Below are 15437 nucleotides of genomic sequence, written 5' to 3'. Positions count from 1 at the left end.
TTCATGCAAAATTGGACGTCGCTGCAAGCAGGATTCGAACCTGCGCAGGGAACGCCCATTGGATTTCGAGTCCAACGCCTTAACCACTCGGCCATCGCAGCTCCATGAGCATGATGTCACTGTTGTCGTATATGAGCCATGCGCTGCTCACGTCAGGCCGAGACCTAAAAAATAAAGTAACACAAGGACGGGGCAGGAACCAGCAGTGCCCTGTTGCCCTCACTTATTTCACATGCTTTCATACAATTAATTAAAATAGCAACACGTATCACTCAAAGTGAGTGACAGGGCACAGATGAGCGGTAATCATTCACTGTGCATTTCTACCCTCTTTTCCCTCTATTACGGCGGTGGCAACGGGCCCTTAAGTGTACTCAGAAAAAGTCCAAAAGCCTAAACAAGACACGCTTCATTAAAAAAAATTACTCTTTTCCTGACTTGTCTAGATCAGGCAGGACAGGTCCAGACTACAAACCATTCCTAGCCACCTGCTCTCTGAAACACTTCCTGGGAGTAGAAATTGTCTCAATGTTTACATCTAATTTGAGTTTTTGCCGTTTAACTCTGTGACTTGATGAGGATTGCATAACGAGAAGTGAACATTTACTTAACTAAACCAAATGGTGTTCATGCAAAACCTCATGACGCTGCAAGCAGGATTCGAAACTACGCGGGGAAACCCCATTGGATTTCAAGTCCAACGCCTTAACCACTCGGCCATCGCAGCTGCGTGAGTATGATGTCACTGTTGTCGTATACGAGCCATGCGCTGCTCACATCAGGCCGAGACCTACAAATTAAAGTAACGGAAGGACAGGGCACGTACCAGCAGTGCCCTGTCTCCCTCACTTATTTCGCATGCTTTCATACAATCAATAAAAATAGCAACACGCATCACTCAAAGTGAGTGACAGGGCACAGATGAGCGGTAATCATTCACTGTGCATTTATACCCTCTTTTCCCTCTATTACGGCGGTGGCAACGGGCCCTTAAGTGTACTCAGAAAAAGTCCAAAAGCCTAACCAAGACACGCTTCATGAAAAAATATTACTCTTTTCGTGATTTGTCTAGATCAGGCAAACAGGTCCAGACTACGAACCCTTCCGAGCCACCTGCTCTGTAAAACACTTCCTGGGTGTAGAAATTGTCTCAATGTTTACATCTAGTTTGAGTTTTTGCCGTTTAACTCTGTGACTTGAAGAGGACTGCATAACAAGAAGTGAACATTTACTTAACTAAACCAAATGGCATTCATGCAAAATCTCACGATGCTACAAGCAGGATTCGAACCTGCACGGGAAAACCCCATTGGATTTCAGGTCCAACGCCTTAACCACTCGGCCGTCGCAGCTCCATGAAAATGATGTCACTGTTGTCGTATACGAGCCATGCGCTGCTCAAGTCAGACCGAGACCTAAAAAATGAAGCAACGGAAGGACGGGGCAGGTACCACCAGTGCCCTGTTGCCCTCACTTATTTCGCATGCTTTGATACAATTAATAAAAATAGCAACAGGCATCACTCAAAGTGAGTGACAGGGCACAGATGAGCGGTAATCAATCACTGCACATTTCTACCCTCTTTTCCCTATATTACGGTGCTGGGAATGGGCCCTTAAGAGTACTCAGAAAGAGTCCAAAAGCCTAAACAAGACACGCTACATGAAAAAATTACTCTTTTTGTGACTCGTCAAGATCAGGCAGGACAGGTCCAGACTACGAACCCTTCTGAACCACCTGCTCTCTAAAACACTTCCTGAGTGTTGAAATTGTCTTAATGTTTACATTTAGTTTGAATTATTGCTGTTTAACTCTGTGACTTGATGAGGATTGACTAACGAGAAGTGAACATTTCCTTAACAAACCAAATGGTGTTCATGCAAAATCACGGGTCGCTGCAAGCAGGATTCGAATCTGTGCAGGGAAACCCCATTAGATTTTGAGTCCAACGCCTTAACCACTCGCCCATCGCAGCTCCATGAGTATGATGTCACTGTTGTCGTATATGAGCCATGCGCTGCTCACGTCAGACCGAGACCTAAAAATTCAAGTAACGGAAGGACGGGGCACGTACCAGCAGTGCCCTGTTGCCCTCACTTATTTCGCATGCATTCATACAATTAATAAAAAAAGCAACACGTATCAGTCAAAGTGAGTGACAGGGCACAGATGAGCGGTAATCAATCACTGCACATTCCTACCCTCTTTTCCCTATATTACGGCGATGGGAATGGGCACTTAAGAGTACTCAGAAAGAGTCTAAATGCCTAAACAAGACACGCTACATAAAAAAATTACTCTTTTTGTGACTCGTCAAGATCAGGCAGGACAGGGCCAGACTACGAACCCTTCCAAACCACCTGCTCTCTTAAACTCTTCCTGAGTGTTGAAATTGTCTTAATGTTTACATTAGGTTGAATTTTTGCTGTATAACTCTGTGACTTGATGACGATTGACTAACGAGAAGTGAAAATGTCCTTAACAAACCAAATGGTGTTCATGCAAAATCGTACGTCGATGCAAGCAGGATTCGAACCTGCGCAGGGAAACCCCATTGGATTTCGAGTCCAACACCTTAACCACTCGGCCATCGCAGCTCCATCAGTATGATGTCACTGTTGTCGTATATGAGCCATTCGCTGCTCACGTCAGACCGAGACCTAAAAAATAAAGTAACCGAAGGAAGGGGCAGGTACCAGCAGTGCTCTGTTGCCCTCACTTATTTTGCTTGCTTTCATACAATTAATAAAAATAGCAACACGTATCACTCAAAGTGAGTGACAGGGCACAGATGAGCAGTAATAAATCACTGCGCATTTCTACCCTCTTTTCCCTATATTACGGCGCTGGGACCGGGCCCTTAAGTGTACTCAGAAAGAGTCCAAAAGCCTAAACAAGACACTCTACATAAAAAAATGACTCTTTTCGTGACTCGTCAAGATCAAGCAGGACAGGTCCAGACTACGAACCCTTCGAACCACCTGCTCTATAAAACACTTCCGGAGTGTTGAAATTGTCTTAATGTTTACATTTAGTTTGAGTTTTTGCTGTGTAATTCTGTGACTTGATGAGGATTGCGTAACGAGAAGTGAACATTTCCTTAACAAACCAAATGGTGTTCATGCAAAATCGCCCGATGCTGCAAACAGGAAGCGAACCTGCGCAGGGAAACCCCATTGAATTTTGAGTCCAACGCCTTAACCACTCGGCCATCGCAGTTCCATGAGTAGGATATCACGTTTGTCGTACATGAGCCATGCGCTGCTCACGTCAGGCCGAGACCTAAAAAATAAAGTAACAAAAGGACGGGGCAGGAACCAGCAGTGCCCTGTTGCCCTCACTTATTTCACATGCTTTCATACAATTAATAAAAATAGCAACACGTATCACTCAAAGTGAGTGACAGGGCACAGATGAGCGGTAATTATTCACTATGCATTTCTACCCTCTTTTCCCTCTATTACGGCGGTGGCAACGGGCCCTTAAGTGTACTCAGAAAAAGTCCAAAAGCCTAAACAAGACACGCTTCATAAAAAAAAATTACTCTTTTCCTGACTTGTCTAGATCAGGCAGGACAGGTCCAGACTACAAACCATTCCTAGCCACCTGCTCTCTGAAACACTTCCTGGGTGTAGAAATTGTCTCAATGCTTACATCTAGTTTGAGTTTTTGCCGTTTAACTCTGTGACTTGATGAGGATTGCATAACGAGAAGTGAACATTTACTTAACTAAACCAAATAGTGTTCATGCAAAATCTCATGACGCTGCAAGCAGGATTCGAACCTACGCGGGTAAACCCCATTGGATTTCAAGTCCAACGCCTTAACCACTCGGCCATCGCAGCTGCGTGAGTATGACGTCACTGTTGTTGTATACGAGCCATGCGCTGCTCACATCAGGCCGAGACCTAAAAATTAAAGTAACGGAATGACGGAGCACGTACCAGCAGTGCCCTGTCTCCCTCACTTATTTCGCATGCTTTCATACAATTAATAAAAATAGCAACACGCATCACTCAAAGTGAGTGACAGGGCACAGATGAGCAGTAATAAATCACTGCACATTTCTGCCCTCTTTTCCCTATATTACAGCTCTGGAATTGGCCTTAAGTGTACTCAGAAAGAGTCCAAAAGCCTAAACAAGATACGCTACATAACAAAATTACTCTTTTTGTGACTCGTCAAGATCAGGCAGGACAGGTCCAGACTACGAACCCTTCCGAGCCACCTGCTCTCTAAAACACTTCCTGAGTGTTGAAATTGTCTTAATGTTTACATTTAGTTTGAGTTTTTGCTGTTTAACTCTGTTACTTGATGAGGATTGCGTAACGAGAAGTGAACATTGCCTTATCAAACCAAATGGTGTTCATGCAAAATCGCACGAGGCTGCAAGCAGGATTCGGACCTGCGCAAGGAAACCCCATTGATTTCGAGTCCAACGCCTTAACAACTCGGTCATTGCAGCTCCATGTTGTCGTATACGAGCCATTCGCTGCTCACGTGAGACCGAGACCTAAAAAATAAAGTAACCGAAGGAAGGGGCAGGTACCAGCAGTGCTCTGTTGCCCTCACTTATTTCGCTTGCTTTCATACAATTAATAAAAATAGCAACACGTATCACTCAAAGTGAGTGACAGGGCACAGATGAGCAGTAATAAATCACTGCGCATTTCTACCCTCTTTTCCCTATATTACAGCGCTGGGACTGGGCCCTTAAGTGTACTCAGAAAGAGTCCAAAACCCTAAACAAGACATTCAACATAAAAAAATGACTCTTTTCATGACTCGTCAAGATCAAGCAGGACAGGTCCAGACTACGAACCCGTTAAACCACCTGCTCTCTAAAACACTTCCGGAGTGTTGAAATTGTCGTAATGTTTACATTTAGTTTGAGTTTTTGCTGTTTAATTCTGTGACTTGATGAGGATTGCGCTATGAGAAGTGAACATTTCCTTAACAAACCAAATGGTGTTCATGCAAAATCGACCGATGCTGCAAGCAGGATGCGAACCTGCGCAGGGAAACTCCATTGAATTTCGAGTCCAAAGCCTTAACCACTCGGCCATCGCAGCTCCATGAGTATGATGTCACTGTTGTCGTATATATGAGCCATGCGCTGCTCACGTCAGGCCGAGACCTAAAACATAAAGTAACAAAAGGACGGGGCAGGAACCAGCAGTGCCCTGTTGCCCTCACTTATTTCACATGCTTTCATACAATTAATAAAAAGAGCAACACGTATCACTCAAAGTGAGTGACAGGGCACAGATGAGCGGTAATCATACACTGTGCATTTATACCCTCTTTTCCCTCCATTACGGCGGTGGCAACGGGCCCTTAAGTGTACTCAGAAAAAGTCCAAAAGCCTAAACAAGACACGCTTCATAAAAAAAAATTACTCTTTTCCTGACTTGTCTAGTTCAGGCAGGACAGGTCCAGACTACAAACCCTTCCTAGCCACCTGCTCTCTGAAACACTTCCTGGGTGTAGAAATTGTCTCAATGTTTACATCTAGTTTGAGTTTTTGCCGTTTAACTCTGTGACTTGATGAGGATTGCATAACGAGAAGTGAACATTTACTTAACTAAACCAAATGGGGTTCATGCAAAATCTCACGATGCTGTAAGCAGGATTCGAACCTGCGCAGGGAAACCCCATTGGTTTTCAGGTCCAACGCCTTAACCACTCAGCCGTCGCAGCTCCATGAAAATGATGTCACTGTTGTCGTATACGAGCCATGCGCTGCTCAAGTCAGACCGAGACTTAAAAAATAAAGCGACGGGGCAGGTACCAGCAGTGCCCTGTTGCCCTCACTTATTTCGCATGCTTTGATACAATTAATAAAAATAGCAACACGCATCACTCAAAGTGAGTGACAAGGCACAGATGAGCAGTAATCAATCACTGCACATTTCTACCCTCTTTTCCCTATATTACGGCGCTGGGAATGGGCCCTTAAGAGTACTCAGAAAGAGTCCAAAAGCCTAAACAAGACACGCTACATGAAAAAATTACTCTTTTTGTGACTCGTCAAGATCAGGCAGGACAGGTCCAGACTACGAACCCTTCTGAACCACCTGCTCTCTAAAACACTTCCTGAGTGTTGAAATTGTCTTAATGTTTACATTTAGTTTGAATTATTGCTGTTTAACTATGTGACTTGATGAGGATTGACTAACGAGAAGTGAACATTTCCTTAACAAACCAAATGGTGTTCATGCAAAATCACGGATCGCTGCAAGCAGGATTCGAACCTGCGCAGGGAAACCCCATTGGATTTTGAGCCCAACGCCTTAACCACTCGCCCATCGCAGCTCCATGAGTATGATGTCACTGCTGTCGTATATGAGCCATGCGCTGCTCACGTCAGACCGAGACCTAAAAAACTAAAGTAACGGAAGGACGGGGCAGGTACCAGCAGTGCCCTGTTGCCCTCACTTATTTCACATGCTTTCATACAATTAATAAAAAGAGCAACACGTATCACTCAAAGTGAGTGACAGGGCACAGATGAGCGGTAATCATACACTGTGCATTTATACCCTCTTTTCCCTCCATTACGGCGGTGGCAACGGGCCCTTAAGTGTACTCAGAAAAAGTCCAAAAGCCTAAACAAGACACGCTTCATAAAAAAAAATTACTCTTTTCCTGACTTGTCTAGTTCAGGCAGGACAGGTCCAGACTACAAACCCTTCCTAGCCACCTGCTCTCTGAAACACTTCCTGGGTGTAGAAATTGTCTCAATGTTTACATCTAGTTTGAGTTTTTGCCGTTTAACTCTGTGACTTGATGAGGATTGCATAACGAGAAGTGAACATTTACTTAACTAAACCAAATGGGGTTCATGCAAAATCTCACGATGCTGTAAGCAGGATTCGAACCTGCGCAGGGAAACCCCATTGGATTTCAGGTCCAACGCCTTAACCACTCAGCCGTCGCAGCTCCATGAAAATGATGTCACTGTTGTCGTATACGAGCCATGCGCTGCTCAAGTCAGACCGAGACTTAAAAAATAAAGCGACGGGGCAGGTACCAGCAGTGCCCTGTTGCCCTCACTTATTTCGCATGCTTTGATACAATTAATAAAAATAGCAACACGCATCACTCAAAGTGAGTGACAAGGCACAGATGAGCAGTAATCAATCACTGCACATTTCTACCCTCTTTTCCCTATATTACGGCGCTGGGAATGGGCCCTTAAGAGTACTCAGAAAGAGTCCAAAAGCCTAAACAAGACACGCTACATGAAAAAATTACTCTTTTTGTGACTCGTCAAGATCAGGCAGGACAGGTCCAGACTACGAACCCTTCTGAACCACCTGCTCTCTAAAACACTTCCTGAGTGTTGAAATTGTCTTAATGTTTACATTTAGTTTGAATTATTGCTGTTTAACTATGTGACTTGATGAGGATTGACTAACGAGAAGTGAACATTTCCTTAACAAACCAAATGGTGTTCATGCAAAATCACGGATCGCTGCAAGCAGGATTCGAACCTGCGCAGGGAAACCCCATTGGATTTTGAGCCCAACGCCTTAACCACTCGCCCATCGCAGCTCCATGAGTATGATGTCACTGCTGTCGTATATGAGCCATGCGCTGCTCACGTCAGACCGAGACCTAAAAAACTAAAGTAACGGAAGGACGGGGCAGGTACCAGCAATGCCCTGTTGCCCTCACTTATTTCGCATGCTTTGATACAATTAATAAAAATAGCAACACGCATGACTCAAAGTGAGTGACAGGGCACAGATGAGCGGTAATCAATCCCTGCACATTCCTACCCTCTTTTCCCTATATTACAGCGCTGGGACTGGGCCCTTAAGTGTACTCAGAAAGAGTCAAAAAGCCTAAACAAGACACTCTACATAAAAAAAATTACTCTTTTCGTGACTCGTCAAGATCAAGCAGGACAGGTCCAGACTACGAACCCTTTAAACCACCTGCTCTCTAAAACACTTCCGGAGTGTTGAAATTGTCGTAATCTTTACATTTAGTTTGAGTTTTTGCTGTTTAATTCTGTGACTTGATGAGGATTGCGTAACGAGAAGTGAACATTTCCTTAACAAACCAAATGGTGTTCATGCAAAATCACCCGATGCTGCAAGCAGGATGCAAACCTGCGCAGGGAAACCCCATTGAATTTCGAGTCCAACGCCTTAACCACTCGGCCATCGCAGCTGCGTGAGTATGATGTCACTGTTGTCGTATACGAGCCATGCGCTGCTCACATCAGGCCGAGACCTACAAATTAAAGTAACGGAAGGACAGGGCACGTACCAGCAGTGCCCTGTCTCCCTCACTTATTTCGCATGCTTTCATACAATCAATAAAAATAGCAACACGCATCACTCAAAGTGAGTGACAGGGCACAGATGAGCGGTAATCATTCACTGTGCATTTATACCCTCTTTTCCCTCTATTACGGCGGTGGCAACGGGCCCTTAAGTGTACTCAGAAAAAGTCCAAAAGCCTAACCAAGACACGCTTCATGAAAAAATATTACTCTTTTCGTGATTTGTCTAGATCAGGCAAACAGGTCCAGACTACGAACCCTTCCGAGCCACCTGCTCTGTAAAACACTTCCTGGGTGTAGAAATTGTCTCAATGTTTACATCTAGTTTGAGTTTTTGCCGTTTAACTCTGTGACTTGAAGAGGACTGCATAACAAGAAGTGAACATTTACTTAACTAAACCAAATGGCATTCATGCAAAATCTCACGATGCTACAAGCAGGATTCGAACCTGCACGGGAAAACCCCATTGGATTTCAGGTCCAACGCCTTAACCACTCGGCCGTCGCAGCTCCATGAAAATGATGTCACTGTTGTCGTATACGAGCCATGCGCTGCTCAAGTCAGACCGAGACCTAAAAAATGAAGCAACGGAAGGACGGGGCAGGTACCACCAGTGCCCTGTTGCCCTCACTTATTTCGCATGCTTTGATACAATTAATAAAAATAGCAACAGGCATCACTCAAAGTGAGTGACAGGGCACAGATGAGCGGTAATCAATCACTGCACATTTCTACCCTCTTTTCCCTATATTACGGTGCTGGGAATGGGCCCTTAAGAGTACTCAGAAAGAGTCCAAAAGCCTAAACAAGACACGCTACATGAAAAAATTACTCTTTTTGTGACTCGTCAAGATCAGGCAGGACAGGTCCAGACTACGAACCCTTCTGAACCACCTGCTCTCTAAAACACTTCCTGAGTGTTGAAATTGTCTTAATGTTTACATTTAGTTTGAATTATTGCTGTTTAACTCTGTGACTTGATGAGGATTGACTAACGAGAAGTGAACATTTCCTTAACAAACCAAATGGTGTTCATGCAAAATCACGGGTCGCTGCAAGCAGGATTCGAATCTGTGCAGGGAAACCCCATTAGATTTTGAGTCCAACGCCTTAACCACTCGCCCATCGCAGCTCCATGAGTATGATGTCACTGTTGTCGTATATGAGCCATGCGCTGCTCACGTCAGACCGAGACCTAAAAATTCAAGTAACGGAAGGACGTGGCACGTACCAGCAGTGCCCTGTTGCCCTCACTTATTTCGCATGCATTCATACAATTAATAAAAAAAGCAACACGTATCAGTCAAAGTGAGTGACAGGGCACAGATGAGCGGTAATCAATCACTGCACATTCCTACCCTCTTTTCCCTATATTACGGCGATGGGAATGGGCACTTAAGAGTACTCAGAAAGAGTCTAAATGCCTAAACAAGACACGCTACATAAAAAAATTACTCTTTTTGTGACTCGTCAAGATCAGGCAGGACAGGGCCAGACTACGAACCCTTCCAAACCACCTGCTCTCTTAAACTCTTCCTGAGTGTTGAAATTGTCTTAATGTTTACATTAGGTTGAATTTTTGCTGTATAACTCTGTGACTTGATGACGATTGACTAACGAGAAGTGAAAATGTCCTTAACAAACCAAATGGTGTTCATGCAAAATCGTACGTCGATGCAAGCAGGATTCGAACCTGCGCAGGGAAACCCCATTGGATTTCGAGTCCAACACCTTAACCACTCGGCCATCGCAGCTCCATCAGTATGATGTCACTGTTGTCGTATATGAGCCATTCGCTGCTCACGTCAGACCGAGACCTAAAAAATAAAGTAACCGAAGGAAGGGGCAGGTACCAGCAGTGCTCTGTTGCCCTCACTTATTTTGCTTGCTTTCATACAATTAATAAAAATAGCAACACGTATCACTCAAAGTGAGTGACAGGGCACAGATGAGCAGTAATAAATCACTGCGCATTTCTACCCTCTTTTCCCTATATTACGGCGCTGGGACCGGGCCCTTAAGTGTACTCAGAAAGAGTCCAAAAGCCTAAACAAGACACTCTACATAAAAAAATGACTCTTTTCGTGACTCGTCAAGATCAAGCAGGACAGGTCCAGACTACGAACCCTTCGAACCACCTGCTCTATAAAACACTTCCGGAGTGTTGAAATTGTCTTAATGTTTACATTTAGTTTGAGTTTTTGCTGTGTAATTCTGTGACTTGATGAGGATTGCGTAACGAGAAGTGAACATTTCCTTAACAAACCAAATGGTGTTCATGCAAAATCGCCCGATGCTGCAAACAGGAAGCGAACCTGCGCAGGGAAACCCCATTGAATTTTGAGTCCAACGCCTTAACCACTCGGCCATCGCAGTTCCATGAGTAGGATATCACGTTTGTCGTACATGAGCCATGCGCTGCTCACGTCAGGCCGAGACCTAAAAAATAAAGTAACAAAAGGACGGGGCAGGAACCAGCAGTGCCCTGTTGCCCTCACTTATTTCACATGCTTTCATACAATTAATAAAAATAGCAACACGTATCACTCAAAGTGAGTGACAGGGCACAGATGAGCGGTAATTATTCACTATGCATTTCTACCCTCTTTTCCCTCTATTACGGCGGTGGCAACGGGCCCTTAAGTGTACTCAGAAAAAGTCCAAAAGCCTAAACAAGACACGCTTCATAAAAAAAAATTACTCTTTTCCTGACTTGTCTAGATCAGGCAGGACAGGTCCAGACTACAAACCATTCCTAGCCACCTGCTCTCTGAAACACTTCCTGGGTGTAGAAATTGTCTCAATGCTTACATCTAGTTTGAGTTTTTGCCGTTTAACTCTGTGACTTGATGAGGATTGCATAACGAGAAGTGAACATTTACTTAACTAAACCAAATAGTGTTCATGCAAAATCTCATGACGCTGCAAGCAGGATTCGAACCTACGCGGGTAAACCCCATTGGATTTCAAGTCCAACGCCTTAACCACTCGGCCATCGCAGCTGCGTGAGTATGACGTCACTGTTGTTGTATACGAGCCATGCGCTGCTCACATCAGGCCGAGACCTAAAAATTAAAGTAACGGAATGACGGAGCACGTACCAGCAGTGCCCTGTCTCCCTCACTTATTTCGCATGCTTTCATACAATTAATAAAAATAGCAACACGCATCACTCAAAGTGAGTGACAGGGCACAGATGAGCAGTAATAAATCACTGCACATTTCTGCCCTCTTTTCCCTATATTACAGCTCTGGAATTGGCCTTAAGTGTACTCAGAAAGAGTCCAAAAGCCTAAACAAGATACGCTACATAACAAAATTACTCTTTTTGTGACTCGTCAAGATCAGGCAGGACAGGTCCAGACTACGAACCCTTCCGAGCCACCTGCTCTCTAAAACACTTCCTGAGTGTTGAAATTGTCTTAATGTTTACATTTAGTTTGAGTTTTTGCTGTTTAACTCTGTTACTTGATGAGGATTGCGTAACGAGAAGTGAACATTGCCTTATCAAACCAAATGGTGTTCATGCAAAATCGCACGAGGCTGCAAGCAGGATTCGGACCTGCGCAAGGAAACCCCATTGATTTCGAGTCCAACGCCTTAACAACTCGGTCATTGCAGCTCCATGTTGTCGTATACGAGCCATTCGCTGCTCACGTGAGACCGAGACCTAAAAAATAAAGTAACCGAAGGAAGGGGCAGGTACCAGCAGTGCTCTGTTGCCCTCACTTATTTCGCTTGCTTTCATACAATTAATAAAAATAGCAACACGTATCACTCAAAGTGAGTGACAGGGCACAGATGAGCAGTAATAAATCACTGCGCATTTCTACCCTCTTTTCCCTATATTACAGCGCTGGGACTGGGCCCTTAAGTGTACTCAGAAAGAGTCCAAAACCCTAAACAAGACATTCAACATAAAAAAATGACTCTTTTCATGACTCGTCAAGATCAAGCAGGACAGGTCCAGACTACGAACCCGTTAAACCACCTGCTCTCTAAAACACTTCCGGAGTGTTGAAATTGTCGTAATGTTTACATTTAGTTTGAGTTTTTGCTGTTTAATTCTGTGACTTGATGAGGATTGCGCTATGAGAAGTGAACATTTCCTTAACAAACCAAATGGTGTTCATGCAAAATCGACCGATGCTGCAAGCAGGATGCGAACCTGCGCAGGGAAACTCCATTGAATTTCGAGTCCAAAGCCTTAACCACTCGGCCATCGCAGCTCCATGAGTATGATGTCACTGTTGTCGTATATATGAGCCATGCGCTGCTCACGTCAGGCCGAGACCTAAAACATAAAGTAACAAAAGGACGGGGCAGGAACCAGCAGTGCCCTGTTGCCCTCACTTATTTCACATGCTTTCATACAATTAATAAAAAGAGCAACACGTATCACTCAAAGTGAGTGACAGGGCACAGATGAGCGGTAATCATACACTGTGCATTTATACCCTCTTTTCCCTCCATTACGGCGGTGGCAACGGGCCCTTAAGTGTACTCAGAAAAAGTCCAAAAGCCTAAACAAGACACGCTTCATAAAAAAAAATTACTCTTTTCCTGACTTGTCTAGTTCAGGCAGGACAGGTCCAGACTACAAACCCTTCCTAGCCACCTGCTCTCTGAAACACTTCCTGGGTGTAGAAATTGTCTCAATGTTTACATCTAGTTTGAGTTTTTGCCGTTTAACTCTGTGACTTGATGAGGATTGCATAACGAGAAGTGAACATTTACTTAACTAAACCAAATGGGGTTCATGCAAAATCTCACGATGCTGTAAGCAGGATTCGAACCTGCGCAGGGAAACCCCATTGGTTTTCAGGTCCAACGCCTTAACCACTCAGCCGTCGCAGCTCCATGAAAATGATGTCACTGTTGTCGTATACGAGCCATGCGCTGCTCAAGTCAGACCGAGACTTAAAAAATAAAGCGACGGGGCAGGTACCAGCAGTGCCCTGTTGCCCTCACTTATTTCGCATGCTTTGATACAATTAATAAAAATAGCAACACGCATCACTCAAAGTGAGTGACAAGGCACAGATGAGCAGTAATCAATCACTGCACATTTCTACCCTCTTTTCCCTATATTACGGCGCTGGGAATGGGCCCTTAAGAGTACTCAGAAAGAGTCCAAAAGCCTAAACAAGACACGCTACATGAAAAAATTACTCTTTTTGTGACTCGTCAAGATCAGGCAGGACAGGTCCAGACTACGAACCCTTCTGAACCACCTGCTCTCTAAAACACTTCCTGAGTGTTGAAATTGTCTTAATGTTTACATTTAGTTTGAATTATTGCTGTTTAACTATGTGACTTGATGAGGATTGACTAACGAGAAGTGAACATTTCCTTAACAAACCAAATGGTGTTCATGCAAAATCACGGATCGCTGCAAGCAGGATTCGAACCTGCGCAGGGAAACCCCATTGGATTTTGAGCCCAACGCCTTAACCACTCGCCCATCGCAGCTCCATGAGTATGATGTCACTGCTGTCGTATATGAGCCATGCGCTGCTCACGTCAGACCGAGACCTAAAAAACTAAAGTAACGGAAGGACGGGGCAGGTACCAGCAGTGCCCTGTTGCCCTCACTTATTTCACATGCTTTCATACAATTAATAAAAAGAGCAACACGTATCACTCAAAGTGAGTGACAGGGCACAGATGAGCGGTAATCATACACTGTGCATTTATACCCTCTTTTCCCTCCATTACGGCGGTGGCAACGGGCCCTTAAGTGTACTCAGAAAAAGTCCAAAAGCCTAAACAAGACACGCTTCATAAAAAAAAATTACTCTTTTCCTGACTTGTCTAGTTCAGGCAGGACAGGTCCAGACTACAAACCCTTCCTAGCCACCTGCTCTCTGAAACACTTCCTGGGTGTAGAAATTGTCTCAATGTTTACATCTAGTTTGAGTTTTTGCCGTTTAACTCTGTGACTTGATGAGGATTGCATAACGAGAAGTGAACATTTACTTAACTAAACCAAATGGGGTTCATGCAAAATCTCACGATGCTGTAAGCAGGATTCGAACCTGCGCAGGGAAACCCCATTGGATTTCAGGTCCAACGCCTTAACCACTCAGCCGTCGCAGCTCCATGAAAATGATGTCACTGTTGTCGTATACGAGCCATGCGCTGCTCAAGTCAGACCGAGACTTAAAAAATAAAGCGACGGGGCAGGTACCAGCAGTGCCCTGTTGCCCTCACTTATTTCGCATGCTTTGATACAATTAATAAAAATAGCAACACGCATCACTCAAAGTGAGTGACAAGGCACAGATGAGCAGTAATCAATCACTGCACATTTCTACCCTCTTTTCCCTATATTACGGCGCTGGGAATGGGCCCTTAAGAGTACTCAGAAAGAGTCCAAAAGCCTAAACAAGACACGCTACATGAAAAAATTACTCTTTTTGTGACTCGTCAAGATCAGGCAGGACAGGTCCAGACTACGAACCCTTCTGAACCACCTGCTCTCTAAAACACTTCCTGAGTGTTGAAATTGTCTTAATGTTTACATTTAGTTTGAATTATTGCTGTTTAACTATGTGACTTGATGAGGATTGACTAACGAGAAGTGAACATTTCCTTAACAAACCAAATGGTGTTCATGCAAAATCACGGATCGCTGCAAGCAGGATTCGAACCTGCGCAGGGAAACCCCATTGGATTTTGAGCCCAACGCCTTAACCACTCGCCCATCGCAGCTCCATGAGTATGATGTCACTGCTGTCGTATATGAGCCATGCGCTGCTCACGTCAGACCGAGACCTAAAAAACTAAAGTAACGGAAGGACGGGGCAGGTACCAGCAATGCCCTGTTGCCCTCACTTATTTCGCATGCTTTGATACAATTAATAAAAATAGCAACACGCATGACTCAAAGTGAGTGACAGGGCACAGATGAGCGGTAATCAATCCCTGCACATTCCTACCCTCTTTTCCCTATATTACAGCGCTGGGACTGGGCCCTTAAGTGTACTCAGAAAGAGTCAAAAAGCCTAAACAAGACACTCTACATAAAAAAAATTACTCTTTTCGTGACTCGTCAAGATCAAGCAGGACAGGTCCAGACTACGAACCCTTTAAACCACCTGCTCTCTAAAACACTTCCGGAGTGTTGAAATTGTCGTA

At 44.3% G+C, this 15437-nt stretch overlaps 23 non-coding genes across 23 annotated transcripts; all 23 read right to left on the bottom strand.

The window, feature by feature from the left end:
- Nucleotides 1-19: 19 nt before the first annotated feature.
- Nucleotides 20-101, bottom strand: TRNAS-CGA (transfer RNA serine (anticodon CGA)). The gene has a single exon. It is a non-coding gene; the product is annotated as a tRNA-Ser (tRNA).
- A 544-nt stretch (nucleotides 102-645) lies between these two features.
- On the bottom strand, nucleotides 646-727 carry TRNAS-UGA (transfer RNA serine (anticodon UGA)). Its single transcript has one exon. It is a non-coding gene; the product is annotated as a tRNA-Ser (tRNA).
- Nucleotides 728-1270: 543 nt separating this feature from the next.
- Nucleotides 1271-1352, bottom strand: TRNAS-UGA (transfer RNA serine (anticodon UGA)). Its single transcript has one exon. It is a non-coding gene; the product is annotated as a tRNA-Ser (tRNA).
- A 541-nt stretch (nucleotides 1353-1893) lies between these two features.
- On the bottom strand, nucleotides 1894-1975 carry TRNAL-CAA (transfer RNA leucine (anticodon CAA)). Its single transcript has one exon. It is a non-coding gene; the product is annotated as a tRNA-Leu (tRNA).
- A 540-nt stretch (nucleotides 1976-2515) lies between these two features.
- Nucleotides 2516-2597, bottom strand: TRNAS-CGA (transfer RNA serine (anticodon CGA)). Its single transcript has one exon. It is a non-coding gene; the product is annotated as a tRNA-Ser (tRNA).
- Nucleotides 2598-3137: 540 nt separating this feature from the next.
- Nucleotides 3138-3219, bottom strand: TRNAL-CAA (transfer RNA leucine (anticodon CAA)). Its single transcript has one exon. It is a non-coding gene; the product is annotated as a tRNA-Leu (tRNA).
- A 544-nt stretch (nucleotides 3220-3763) lies between these two features.
- On the bottom strand, nucleotides 3764-3845 carry TRNAS-UGA (transfer RNA serine (anticodon UGA)). Its single transcript has one exon. It is a non-coding gene; the product is annotated as a tRNA-Ser (tRNA).
- A 1145-nt stretch (nucleotides 3846-4990) lies between these two features.
- On the bottom strand, nucleotides 4991-5072 carry TRNAS-CGA (transfer RNA serine (anticodon CGA)). Its single transcript has one exon. It is a non-coding gene; the product is annotated as a tRNA-Ser (tRNA).
- A 546-nt stretch (nucleotides 5073-5618) lies between these two features.
- On the bottom strand, nucleotides 5619-5700 carry TRNAS-UGA (transfer RNA serine (anticodon UGA)). Its single transcript has one exon. It is a non-coding gene; the product is annotated as a tRNA-Ser (tRNA).
- Nucleotides 5701-6233: 533 nt separating this feature from the next.
- Nucleotides 6234-6315, bottom strand: TRNAL-CAA (transfer RNA leucine (anticodon CAA)). The gene has a single exon. It is a non-coding gene; the product is annotated as a tRNA-Leu (tRNA).
- A 545-nt stretch (nucleotides 6316-6860) lies between these two features.
- Nucleotides 6861-6942, bottom strand: TRNAS-UGA (transfer RNA serine (anticodon UGA)). The gene has a single exon. It is a non-coding gene; the product is annotated as a tRNA-Ser (tRNA).
- Nucleotides 6943-7475: 533 nt separating this feature from the next.
- Nucleotides 7476-7557, bottom strand: TRNAL-CAA (transfer RNA leucine (anticodon CAA)). Its single transcript has one exon. It is a non-coding gene; the product is annotated as a tRNA-Leu (tRNA).
- A 542-nt stretch (nucleotides 7558-8099) lies between these two features.
- On the bottom strand, nucleotides 8100-8181 carry TRNAS-CGA (transfer RNA serine (anticodon CGA)). Its single transcript has one exon. It is a non-coding gene; the product is annotated as a tRNA-Ser (tRNA).
- Nucleotides 8182-8724: 543 nt separating this feature from the next.
- TRNAS-UGA (transfer RNA serine (anticodon UGA)) lies at nucleotides 8725-8806 on the bottom strand. Its single transcript has one exon. It is a non-coding gene; the product is annotated as a tRNA-Ser (tRNA).
- A 541-nt stretch (nucleotides 8807-9347) lies between these two features.
- On the bottom strand, nucleotides 9348-9429 carry TRNAL-CAA (transfer RNA leucine (anticodon CAA)). Its single transcript has one exon. It is a non-coding gene; the product is annotated as a tRNA-Leu (tRNA).
- Nucleotides 9430-9969: 540 nt separating this feature from the next.
- TRNAS-CGA (transfer RNA serine (anticodon CGA)) lies at nucleotides 9970-10051 on the bottom strand. The gene has a single exon. It is a non-coding gene; the product is annotated as a tRNA-Ser (tRNA).
- Nucleotides 10052-10591: 540 nt separating this feature from the next.
- TRNAL-CAA (transfer RNA leucine (anticodon CAA)) lies at nucleotides 10592-10673 on the bottom strand. Its single transcript has one exon. It is a non-coding gene; the product is annotated as a tRNA-Leu (tRNA).
- A 544-nt stretch (nucleotides 10674-11217) lies between these two features.
- On the bottom strand, nucleotides 11218-11299 carry TRNAS-UGA (transfer RNA serine (anticodon UGA)). The gene has a single exon. It is a non-coding gene; the product is annotated as a tRNA-Ser (tRNA).
- A 1145-nt stretch (nucleotides 11300-12444) lies between these two features.
- On the bottom strand, nucleotides 12445-12526 carry TRNAS-CGA (transfer RNA serine (anticodon CGA)). The gene has a single exon. It is a non-coding gene; the product is annotated as a tRNA-Ser (tRNA).
- Nucleotides 12527-13072: 546 nt separating this feature from the next.
- Nucleotides 13073-13154, bottom strand: TRNAS-UGA (transfer RNA serine (anticodon UGA)). Its single transcript has one exon. It is a non-coding gene; the product is annotated as a tRNA-Ser (tRNA).
- A 533-nt stretch (nucleotides 13155-13687) lies between these two features.
- TRNAL-CAA (transfer RNA leucine (anticodon CAA)) lies at nucleotides 13688-13769 on the bottom strand. Its single transcript has one exon. It is a non-coding gene; the product is annotated as a tRNA-Leu (tRNA).
- Nucleotides 13770-14314: 545 nt separating this feature from the next.
- Nucleotides 14315-14396, bottom strand: TRNAS-UGA (transfer RNA serine (anticodon UGA)). Its single transcript has one exon. It is a non-coding gene; the product is annotated as a tRNA-Ser (tRNA).
- Nucleotides 14397-14929: 533 nt separating this feature from the next.
- TRNAL-CAA (transfer RNA leucine (anticodon CAA)) lies at nucleotides 14930-15011 on the bottom strand. The gene has a single exon. It is a non-coding gene; the product is annotated as a tRNA-Leu (tRNA).
- Nucleotides 15012-15437: the final 426 nt, after the last annotated feature.

The sequence above is a fragment of the Lissotriton helveticus genome, chromosome 11 (genome assembly GCF_964261635.1).
Source record: "Lissotriton helveticus chromosome 11, aLisHel1.1, whole genome shotgun sequence".
NCBI classification, from domain to species: domain Eukaryota; kingdom Metazoa; phylum Chordata; class Amphibia; order Caudata; family Salamandridae; genus Lissotriton; species Lissotriton helveticus.
The sequence above is the reverse complement of the archived record's forward strand: the minus strand, read 5'-3'. Positions and strand labels throughout refer to the sequence as shown.